The sequence below is a fragment of the Schistocerca americana genome, chromosome 1 (genome assembly GCF_021461395.2).
Source record: "Schistocerca americana isolate TAMUIC-IGC-003095 chromosome 1, iqSchAmer2.1, whole genome shotgun sequence".
Lineage (NCBI taxonomy): Eukaryota > Metazoa > Arthropoda > Insecta > Orthoptera > Acrididae > Schistocerca > Schistocerca americana.
In genome coordinates, this window is record NC_060119.1 from 965,745,642 (window position 1) to 965,757,169 (window position 11,528).

The following is an 11,528-nucleotide window of genomic DNA, read 5'->3' on the forward strand; positions in this document are numbered from 1 at the left end:
ATTATTATGCCTCGTAAACGTGAAGGTGCTCAATCTAATAATTGTCATCATTCCTTGAGATAAGTACTGATAAGTACTGGAGCGCAAAAAGCTACTTTCCCCTATTTTGAAAGATTGTAGAACACACTAAAGAAAATTATTTTAAAGTGGAAAGAGAAGTCGAAAAAAATGCTGTACATCCAGAAGTCAAAGAAAAGTAGAGATAACTACAGCAGTAGTGAAATCTTCAGTACTTTTAACACTATATCTTTCTAGAGCATTAATATTGCAATGTTCACATTTCTCAGCGTTCAAGCCTATGCGTCAGTTCAAAATTCTGATTTCACCTTGGGGCCAACAGGAAGGGGCTGACAATTCGAAAGGCACAGCAATTAAAAATATGATATACTCAATTGACTCCTTAGATTCTGAATACACCATGTTATTAACATGACCTCAAAGATAGCAAATCACCTGTGTCGATTCCAATAATGTGGTGACCGCCTGATAATAACCTGCTCGATGTCTGTCCAGTCGTTGATCATCTGTAATGTAGGGCTACGGTAATATATCGGCAAAGAGACCTATCCTGTTGAAACAAAGAGTATTCACATAGTTAAAGTGGGAATGCCACTACTAAACAATATAGCTGCTCAGTTAAGAGAAATATATCATGATTCTACAGTGAAAATGACAGAATTGCTTCTGGGGAAATGTTCGCATTGAATGTGGGTAACAAACATCTCAGTGCGAGGATCTCTATTGTTGTCACAATCACATATGACGGGAATCTGACAGCATCGCCTATATCACTTATCGTAGTGAATTTGTACGTGGAAGAACTGGAAGAAATTGCAGTAACGAGAGCACCTCGCCCACCTAATCACTTCTACAGATACGTCGACAACAGGTTTGTAGTGTGGCAATATAGAGGGAATGAAACCCTCTAGACGAATTACATGGCATACCGAAAAAATTTATCAAAGACATTAAATTTACCATAGAAGCTGATGAGAATAACTGCCTACTATTTCGGGCTCTTCACCTGCAGAAGACACATGATGCCTCTATGGGACATGCAGTTTACAGGAAACCCACCCACACGCACTGTATTTTCCATCGACTTGATGCCACCATTCAGTACAGCGAAACGCGATACTCCTATCTTGTAAGGGGCATATTTCATCCTCTTCAACGACTACACAACAGCCCTCCGAACAATGTTATACGTTGTAGAATTGTATACTAAAATTGTTCGTGGGTTGCCCAGAAAGCAACGCACCGCATGTTTTCTTCAACAATTCTTTATTGAACGTAATGAAAATTACACACACGAAAGAATGGTGTTTTATCTACACACCCTATTTTTCCACGTAATGTCCATCCCGTTCTATGGCCTTCCTCCAGCGCGAAACAAGGGCGTGTATGAACTGTCTGTACTAATCCTTGTCTCGGTGGCACAGCCAGTGCTTCACCTCGTCATCCTCACAATGTCTTGCACGAATGACATCCTTTAATGAACCAAACAAGTGGAAGTCCGAAGGCTTAGGTCGGGGCTGGCAGGTGTGCCAGCCGTGGATGGTCTCCAGACCGCTGCAGATCGTGGAGCCCCGCCGAACTGCCTTCTGCCCAGCGACTAACTGTACTTCTGTCGACAGCAGATAGACTTTGCACAAGCATTTGTGAATATTCCCCACAGTTCCTTTCTCTGCAGTGATAAATTCAATGACAGCGCGTTGCTTGGAATGTACATCACCTACAGACGCCATTTTGAAACTGCCCTGGAGCTACGCTAGCTGTCGGAAATGATGGAAACTTGGGGCACTTACTCAGGAGCCTTCAGATAACACATACGTAACGTTTCGCATTAGTAGCGTTATTTTCGGCTAAGAAAGAAAAGCGGTGCATTGCTTTCTGAGCAACCCTCATATATAGGTGTCCTTTATTTAATCTATGAGTTTATGTATGTGGACTTGCAAATAAAATGTTATTCTACTTGTAATATTATTTTCCATAGTACTTACATAAGCTCTCTGTGTATTTTTGGAAACTTTGCTCCGCAGGAAGGACGCATGTAATCTACGTAAAAGACTGCGAATGTGGAAGTGACAGTTAAGGAGCGAAATGTTCGCGGTGGGATAGTTCAAGGTGTTTGGCCGGTCGGGTGCGAGCATGGAGTGAATTTGTGGAAAATTAATTAATTTATGGAAAAAATAAAAGTTGGAGTAGTGGTGAAAGGGAGAGAAATTGGAAAAGCATACTATGTAATGAGATAGAGAATGGTATGATTTAGAAGTAGAGACGACTGGAATTAAGAACCTTTTGGGAAACGAATGTTGCCCTATTGTTGGATTAATTTACTAATATTTCAAGAATAACAATACTTTTCAAAGGTCGACGCAGAAGATGAAAGGCCTAGTGAGGAAGACTAAAGAAGAAAAAAAGAATTACAAGCGACAAGATTTATTTCAAAACGATTACAGAAGATGCTGGGAGTAAGAAGAAACTGGAAGTACATCGAACGATCTAGATCTAAAAGCAACTGAAGTAAGTACATCCAATAACACTAAAATTTCTTTGAACACTAGACCCAGCTATTTTCGTTATCCAGTCACGTTGGTATTTCACCATTGTCCGGGACGCATCCAGATACATCTGCGCTGGTAATCGGGGCTCACTTCGAAGCGGGACTCATCTTTGAAGACAATTCTACTCCAGCCAATGAGATTCAAGCCGAAGACGTGGCTGGAGACGCCCTGGACAGCAGTGAGATACCAGCCTGATTGTCAACCGCAATACGGCTACGGCCCGACCACCAGGAGTGATGGTCTGGGGTGTCAATCCTCTTCATAGCAGGACCTCTTTGGTTGTCATCTGTGGTACACTTAAGCACAGAGGTGGGTCATCAGAACATGGTGAAATCTCTATTGCTTTTTTCGTGCTTGTTAAACCCTATCTTGGCCTGCCAGGTCGCCGGATCTCTCACCAAATGAGAACGTTTGGAGCACTATAGGCAGGGCCCGCCACCCTTCTCGGGATTTTAACGACCCAAGGCGCCAGTTGGACAGACTCTGGCAGGATATCTCGCAGGAGGACATCCAGCTCAATCAATACCAAGCCGAATAACGGCTTACATAAGGGCCAGAGGTGGACCAACGCTTTCTTAACTTGCCCAATTAGTGAAACTCTTTCCATTGAAGAAATCATCCCATTTTTCTTTGCTGTACATGTGCATCATATCTGCCAATTTCCAACCTAATTGTCTCAAAGTGTACTTTCGACAGAGTTGTAAATGATACAAAAGATAATTGAAATGTGGTAGTTAGGGAAAGGCAGAATTCAGTGTGGACGGGTCCGTACTGAGTTACCGTTGGTTGCTCAGTTTTTTTTGTACACTTTATTTGAAAACAATTGCAAAGAAGGTTGACAATAGGGAACAATTATCAATTTTGACTATTAAGACACAATAACGTAATAAAAAATATCTTGAGCAAGTTGCACCACGGCTGAAGGCCTTATTGACCAGAAATTCAAATTATTTGTCGGCTGAAGGCCCCAAAAGTAATAACATAAAACAATCTGATGGCTGAAGGTCTAAATAGCAAATTCTCAAGAACGAGTTAACTTCTCCAAATACCAAAATAGTATACCAAAGGGACAGTCATAAAATTTTCACTATTAAGAGACAATATCTAATTAAAAATTCTTAAGGCAACTGCATTCACGGTTGAAGACCTTATTGACAATCATCATAAACTGACCAAATCGAGAGAAAGTGGGCCTCAGACAGTGCTTTAAGGATCGACCTGAGAAAGTCGCTCAACTTCGTAAACGATAAGACAGGCAGCCAAGAGCTGTATTCACTTAACCTGATAGCAGCTCAGACTAGTGACACTTTGCACACAGGCCAGCGCTCTTGCAACATCTACGTAACGTCTGATAACCAAAACAACGATGGAATAACCCAGGTTAAGCGGGACCGACGGACAGCACTGCGTCTTCATAATCCGGTTTTTAGAACATCCAGAAGCAGAAGGACCCTCTGCAACCCAAACCACAATCAAGGAGGCTGTCGAACTACACGCCTTACCACACAGTAGCGGCAAGGCGAGGAAAGGGACACTGCTGCGAAAATACGCTAATCTCCAGGGCAGGTAACTGGGGCGTTAACGGCCACTAGGCATAAAAATAACGCTGGTTGAACTTTGTCAATAAACACAAGGAATTCAATGATTAATATTAAAAGGTAGGGGACCGCGAATTAATTTCGCCGATTCCAAACACTCCACTCGTTGCTCTTTGTCTCAGCGACCCTGCAAGCAGCAACATGCAAACAAACAGCTTCATATCAAAATAGTGGAGGTTTCACTACTGGGTTAACGTTCATTCAACTCAAACGTCCTGGGTCCAGTGGAGAACGAGGTTGTTGGCCTCGCAATTACAGCCCCTCGATCCGGCAGTGCCAGCGTGCTGCCAGTGGTCCTGGCATGTCCTCGCGCTGATGGACCTCACTGCTGCTTCGTCCCACCAGAACTACCCGACACACTCCGATCCGGAAAACACTTGACCCCTTTCCAAAGATAGTACTAGGGTACTAGAAATCGAAACCACTGCTGCGGCGACTCGCAGACAGACAACGATAGCAAACGTAGTAGCGCCAGTAAACACGAGAAGAAAACGAGACGCCACTATCCCTATTACACGATGCCAACCTACCAAACGCACCAACGCTAGCCGCAACACGGCTCAACAGTAGTGGTTTTTTTTTATTACTCAAGTACACGAGATTAAATGCAGGAATAGTTGTGAAACTTAACAAAATATTACTTCCAAGTGACAGCAACTTTGATTTTAGATTTCATACCTATGTGCTACTGTCGTTCGTTGCGCTAAGTGTCTTTCTGTACCATGGTAAATTAACTCTGATTACGTTTCGCACATCCACATGCGAAAGATATTAACAATATCTAGCAATTTGGTTTTCCATTCAATGCGAATACCTTTCGCTACCCCGAACGGCTAATACATGCTAATAGAACATTTCTGTTCACGACAATTACATCACATGCAACCGAGATAACTGTCTACATGTGCATTACGGTAACTAACAATGAACTTTCCCAGAAATCAACATTACAGAAGACCTCGTAAATGTACGTTTATTTATAGTTAACTATATATGACGGTAGTATCTGTTCCCGAAAGAACAGTTACCGTGGATGACCATGCAGCTTTGCTAGAAATGAAATGATAATTAAATGATGGGCAAACATCTATTAGGCGCACTACGAATGTAGTGTTGTGGACATGTTGGGAATGTGGCTCTCACGGGGGGCGTGCAAGGGATAAGTCCCTGCAGACGCACTATCCTGTGTGCCCGCGGTGGCTCAGATGGATAGAGCGTCTGCCATGTAAACAGGAGATCCCGGGTTCGAGTCCCGGTCGGGGCACACATTTTCAACATGTCCCCAATGAAGTGTATCAACTCCTGCTTGCAGCTAGGGTGTCCATTTAATTATCATTTTATTTATAGTTATTTACATATTTGTCGTCATGGACCGTTCAGCTGATCCCGGCGGAGGTTCGAGTCCTCCCTTGGGTATGGGTGTGTGTCTTTGTCCTTAGGATAATTTAGGTTAAGTAGTGCGTAAGCTTGGAGACTGATGACCTTAGCAGTTAAGTCCCATACGATTTCACACACATTTGAACATTTTTGAACACATTTGTCTCTATATTTTTTAAGAGTGAGGGCGAGTGCGTGAATGTGTTGCCTTGCTTATCTCAGTCTGGCATAAGTGGAAAGCTAGCCACAAGACAATTTCAGGGATTTATTTAGTCAGATTTGAAGCATTCTGTGTTTCGCCGAGCATGATACATCAAGTTTAATTTGGTCAGGAATGCTTGGCACTTCATGCTAAATTTAGTGAGGAAGGCGTTGTTGCGATCACGCTGTGTTCTAGCGTTTGCGATAGTATAGTGAATTCTGCTGTCCGGGCATTATAGACAGGGTGGGATGAGCTTGAAAAGGGGCAAAGCAGAATGCCAGCCTCTTTTGAATCCGACGATACGTTATTACACAGTTAACCATAATTTTTATGCAAATTAAAGACAATTTTATATCCTAATCAGTTATATTTCGAACAAACTCCTGAAATAATCTGGGAGCCTGCGAGAAAAGCACGTTAATTTCCAGCTGAAATACAACAGTGGTTGCATAGGAAATTTCTTCCTTGTCCTTCCATCTAGACACCTGCATTCTTGTAGCGGATATGTGCTAAGACAATTTATGCGGACTGTGCCAGCCGAAGACCAGCAAGAACCGCAGCATCCCCCGCTGGTCTGCGTCGTCCTCTGGTGCCGGACTGGGAGAGAGGCTGGACGGATGCTGCAGATAGCTGGAGAGGCTTTGTTAGCCAGGGACACTCTCAACTTTTTTCTGCTAAGAAACTCTGTGAAACGTTGCCTTGGTGAAAAGAGATTTTGGTATATAATATGGCTAGTTTTTTGAGCGACTGTTACGAGAAAACTTTGTAGAGGAGTTACCGGTCCCAAAAGCTTTCTATAAGACACGGGCAGTCCCTGGAAATGACGGCCACATGCTTAGGCCGTCTGCTCAGCATCTAGCCCATCATTTTCCCTTTTCTTATTTTACTCTCTTTATGTTCCCACGCTAGAAAACTACGTGCGAAAGGCGCCAAATATAAGGTATCTGGATTGGCTAGGGAATCGCGAAATAAAGTTTTTAGGTGCATTTTTCCCAAGGTGATGGAAGTGCAGCGGCGCCGGAATTTTTTCACTGACGAAAAAGAAATGTTACTTTTCTGGTTGGTAGTTGCTGTCTGAGACGAGGGAAACGTCCACAGCACTGACGAGCGCTGCGCTTTGAACTTTATTTCGGGCTTTGCTCTGAGTAGAGCGACTTCAGGCTCTGCTTCCTGAGGGGACACTCCGGCCTCTGTTTGTAGCAGAGTCACTTTGCGTCTTACACTCGGTAGAGAAACTTCACGCACGTTGAACAACTTGTGGTCATGACGCCACAGGCGGAGACTTCGTCAGCAGATTCCTGGGTCAGACATCGTTCTACATCTACATCTACATGATTTCTCTGCAATTCACATTAAGTGCTATCTCCCTACCATTCCACCCCCGAACAGCGCGCGGGAAAAACGAACACCTAAACCTTTCTGTTCGAGCTCTGATTTCTCTTATTTTATTTTGATGATCATTCCTACCTATGTAGGTTGGGCTCAACAAAATATTTTCGCATTCGGAAGAGAAAGTTGGTGACTGAAATTTCGTAAATAGAACTCGCCGCGACGAAAAACGTCTTTGCTTTAATGACTTCCATCCCAACTCGCGTATCATAGCTGCCACACTCTCTCCCCTATTACGTGATAATACAAAACGAGCTGCCCTTTTTTGCACCCTTTCGATGTCCTCCGTCAATCCCACCTGGTAAGGATCCCACACCGCGCAACAATATCCTAACAGAGGACGAACGAGGGTAGTGTAAGCTGTCTCTTTAGTGGACTTGTTGCATCTTCTAAGTGTCCTGCCAATGAAACGCAACCTTTGGCTCGCCTTCCCCACAATATTATCTATGTGGTCTTTCCAACTGAAGTTGTTCGTAATTTTAACGCCCAGGTACTTAGTTGAATTGACGGCCTTGAGAATTGTACTATTTACCGAGCAATCGAATTCCAACGGATTTCTTTTGGAACTCATGTGGATCACCTCACACTTTTCGTTATTTAGCGTCAACTGCCACCTGCCACATCATACAGCAATCTTTTCTAAATCGCTTTGCAACTGATACTGGTCTTCGTATGACCTTACTAGAGGTAAATTACAGCATCATCTGCGAACAACCTAAGAGGGGGATGCAGCTGTGTCATCCACACAGTGAGGACGGGCAACCGATCGGTTAAAACCGATAGCGGTATATTATTTCTGAGTGACTGATATTTTCGGTATTTGTTTGGTCTCGGTTGTAACATGCGTTTTCTATTTTTACTAATAACCGGATACAAAAGTTTGCGGCATTTAAGTACACCATTTTTAAAAACGAATAAATTTTATTCGTAAAATTTCCATTGCTTCGTAACCTTACATTATTATAAAAAATGTCCGCCCCGATAGCTGAGTGGTCAGCGTGACAGATTGCCGTCCTACGGGCCCGGGTTCGATTGCCGGCTGGGTCGGGGATTTTCTCCGCCCAGGGGCTGGGTGTTGTGTTGTTTTCATCATCATTTCATCCCCATCCGGCGCTCAAGTCATCCAATGTGGCGTCGAATGTAATAAGACCTGCACCGAGGCGGCCGGACCTGCCCCGCAATGGGCCTACCGGCCAATGACGCCAAACGCTCATTTCCATTTCCATTATAAAAAATGGAAAAAGCGACGAGCGCTATTTCAGTAATAGTTTTGACAGAAAAAAGCAACAAAAAAGTGGCATAAGATTTGATGCAGCATTGCTGAGAGAAAATTGTATCTCTTTCCAACGTCTGTGGCCCATTAGCTGGCACTTGAGCTGCTGCAGTGTGTAAGACTTGCCCCATCCGGTCTGTATGGTGGTTTCTCGCTGACGTTGTCGGAAATTATCTTTATTACGGAATGACACCATCCCTAGCACAGAAGTATTTTTCAGAGTACGGTATCATTCAAGTTCAATGCTGCATTTCCTTTACAAGATTAAAAACAGGAAGAGGTGCAACAGAACTGCGACATCGTATATGAACAAAAGTTCAAACTTAACAGTTCTGCTGCTTGTGGCTACATAATATGCCTTTATCTGCTTGTAGCCTCGAAAATGTGCAAATTAACACGAAAAAAAAGTTCGACCTCACTTGTTACCCTTTAGCACTGACTATTCGTAATGCGCAAATAGTAGTATGATCCTCGACTACAGCATAATTTTTGAGTATAATTTCTTAAAAAATTAAAATCAATAGGAAAAGACGTAATTTTTTGTAGTATTCAACCACTCATCAGTTTCTGAGAAAAACAGCGAACTGTGGATGGACTAGGTCGTCCTTTACTTGCATATTTCATTTTAATATTTTGATTCTATGTGTCTTAAAACTGAGGGAATAAAAAATTTTCGCTCTTTAGTCGATTTCTGCTTTTTTAACAGGAAATTATAGGAATAAAAAACCGAAAGTCGATTATTATAGAGATCTGTCATTTTGAGCGGTTTTAACACTTGGGTTACACCGGCTTTTAAAAAACGATATAACCGAAAACCGGTTGTTTCAGTGATAACCGCAACTCTACCACACAGCTGCGCTTGGCGAGCTATCGGCGCTACCCGCAGGCAGCGCCTTCAGACTCCAACGATGGTGAGATTTACGTGCAGCACTGGCGTCTGCTATGACCGAAAACGGGTTGACGAAAAAACGCATATTCTATTTTGAAAAGACATCTATCATCTGATCAGCTAATAGTTTCTTGGATATCACCAGCAAGGAGCCAGCTAAGATACGAGTGTCTACGAATCTTGTGACAGATAATGCTTTTGCCATAATCGCAAAATGGAAACCAGCTTTCGAAGCAATAAGACGGTGAGAGACAGCAGTCTGCATAGGACAGCTATGAAAACTATCGGTCGAGCAGCTGGTAACTGTTGTGGGGCCGCCGTTGCTAGATATAAATGCACGCCATCGATACCCATATAAGGAGAAGACTGTAATAAACAAACGCTTCACTCTAATATGGAGAGAAAGGCCCTCCTCTGAAATTGATTCGGGAGGGGCAAGATTCTATAATACCCGTATTTGATGAAACTGACTTAGTAAGTGTGAGAATGTGTTGTCTTCTAAGAACTAAAATTGGTAGGAAGTACCCAAAACATGTTGCATCTGCAGCAGTGATAGGTATTAGCTCATGTTTTTAATATACATTATTTCGATACTGAAACTGTGTATGTGTAAAGAACATCATTTTATAGTATTAATACGATTATGAAAACCACCTTTTTGATTACACATTCTGAAATTACATTTCTTTTGATGAATTCGTATACTAGTAAAGTTATGCTGATACAACGAAATATCTGAAAAACAAAAAAATCTGAATAATTCAGGAGATCCTGTTGTATAGAGTTATTCAACGTTTTCACATGATTTAGACTCCGTTTGCTTAGAAAACGTCATATCTGAATATGTCAGGAGATTCATTGCTGTATTTCCGTCCGTTATATTGTTTAATGTTTACCGGTATAATTAAAGTTGGAGAAGATGTGTTTTGAAAGTTAATCGATTGTTTCGGGAAAAGTGTGACTTTGGGCCACCATTTTAAGAGCAGCAGCCGTAAAAGTAGTAGTTTATTCGTCCAAGAATCATTTTTACAAGCTTATTGGACTTCTCATGGCATCAAAGTTTAAGAACAACAAAGTAAAATATTTCATATCGTTAGGCATTTACATACTTATAGGTCTAGTTTGGGATGGTGAGGAAAAGTAGTTGGACATGTCTTTATAGTAGCAACCATCCCGGCATTTACCCGAAGAAATTTATTGATACCCAAGTAAATCTAAATCAGAATGGCCGGATGAAGATTCGAGCTTCCATACTTCCGAATACCAGTACACTCAGTTGAAAACAGCGGTACCTAATTCGTGCACACTAATAAAGTAATACTACATTCATTATTACCTGACATCAAGACCATAGCGACGATGTTTAGCTTCCGTTTTATGTACTCCCCACCTGCTATCCTGAAAAACTGAGCCAGAATCCCTCTGTAAGGAGTGAGATATCCGATTTAGAAAGAGGGTAACGTGTTAGTGTTGGACACTGCGTTGAGAGCCAAGTTTTGCAGAAAAAGAAGTGTGAAAGGGTTGTGTCAAATGAAAAATATTTTATTGTTTTTACCAGCTATTTTTATTATGCTCATTGCATCCGACGTCAACGGATAACGTCTTTGAGTAGTAATCAAACTGTCGTCGGTCCCGGGTTCGAAACTCGCTATCGCTTAAATTTTGATTAATAATCAGCATTGGCGGCCGCAGACTTCCGGCATAAGAAGTCACTCTCATTCGGCCAACGGCCTTGTCAAAGAGGGCGGAGAAGCGGACAGAGTTTCAGGGGACTCTCTCATCCTTGGGGTGGGAAATTGCCTCTAACGGCGGAAGAATCAGCAATAATCAACGGCATGAAGGTGCAGAATGCAACGGAAACCTCTGCATTAAAGCCATTTAATGTGTATCCACGGGACATATGGCCTGCGATAGAAAAATTGTCATGATGATCACTCCATTGGCAAAAGATTCCGGAATAGTCCCCACTCTCGTCTGAGGAAAGCGGACTGACAAGTGGGACGTGACCATGAGAAAAAGACTGAATAACCAACGGAGGATAACGTTCTACGAGTCGGGGCGTGGAATGTCAGAAGTTTGGAAAGGGAAATGCAGAGGTTACATCTAGATATATAAGGGTCAGTGAAGTGAAATAAAAAGAAGACAAGAATTTCTGGTCAGATGAGTATCGGATAACATCAACAGCAGCAGAAAATGGTATAACGGGGTTAGGATTCACTATGAATAGGAAAGT

At 42.4% G+C, this 11,528-nt stretch overlaps 1 non-coding gene across 1 annotated transcript; it reads left to right on the forward strand.

Annotated features, from left to right (window-relative positions):
- The first annotated feature begins 5,354 nt into the window (after positions 1-5,354).
- Trnat-ugu lies at positions 5,355-5,429 on the forward strand. The gene has a single exon. It is a non-coding gene; the product is annotated as a tRNA-Thr (tRNA).
- The last annotated feature ends 6,099 nt before the right edge of the window (positions 5,430-11,528 follow it).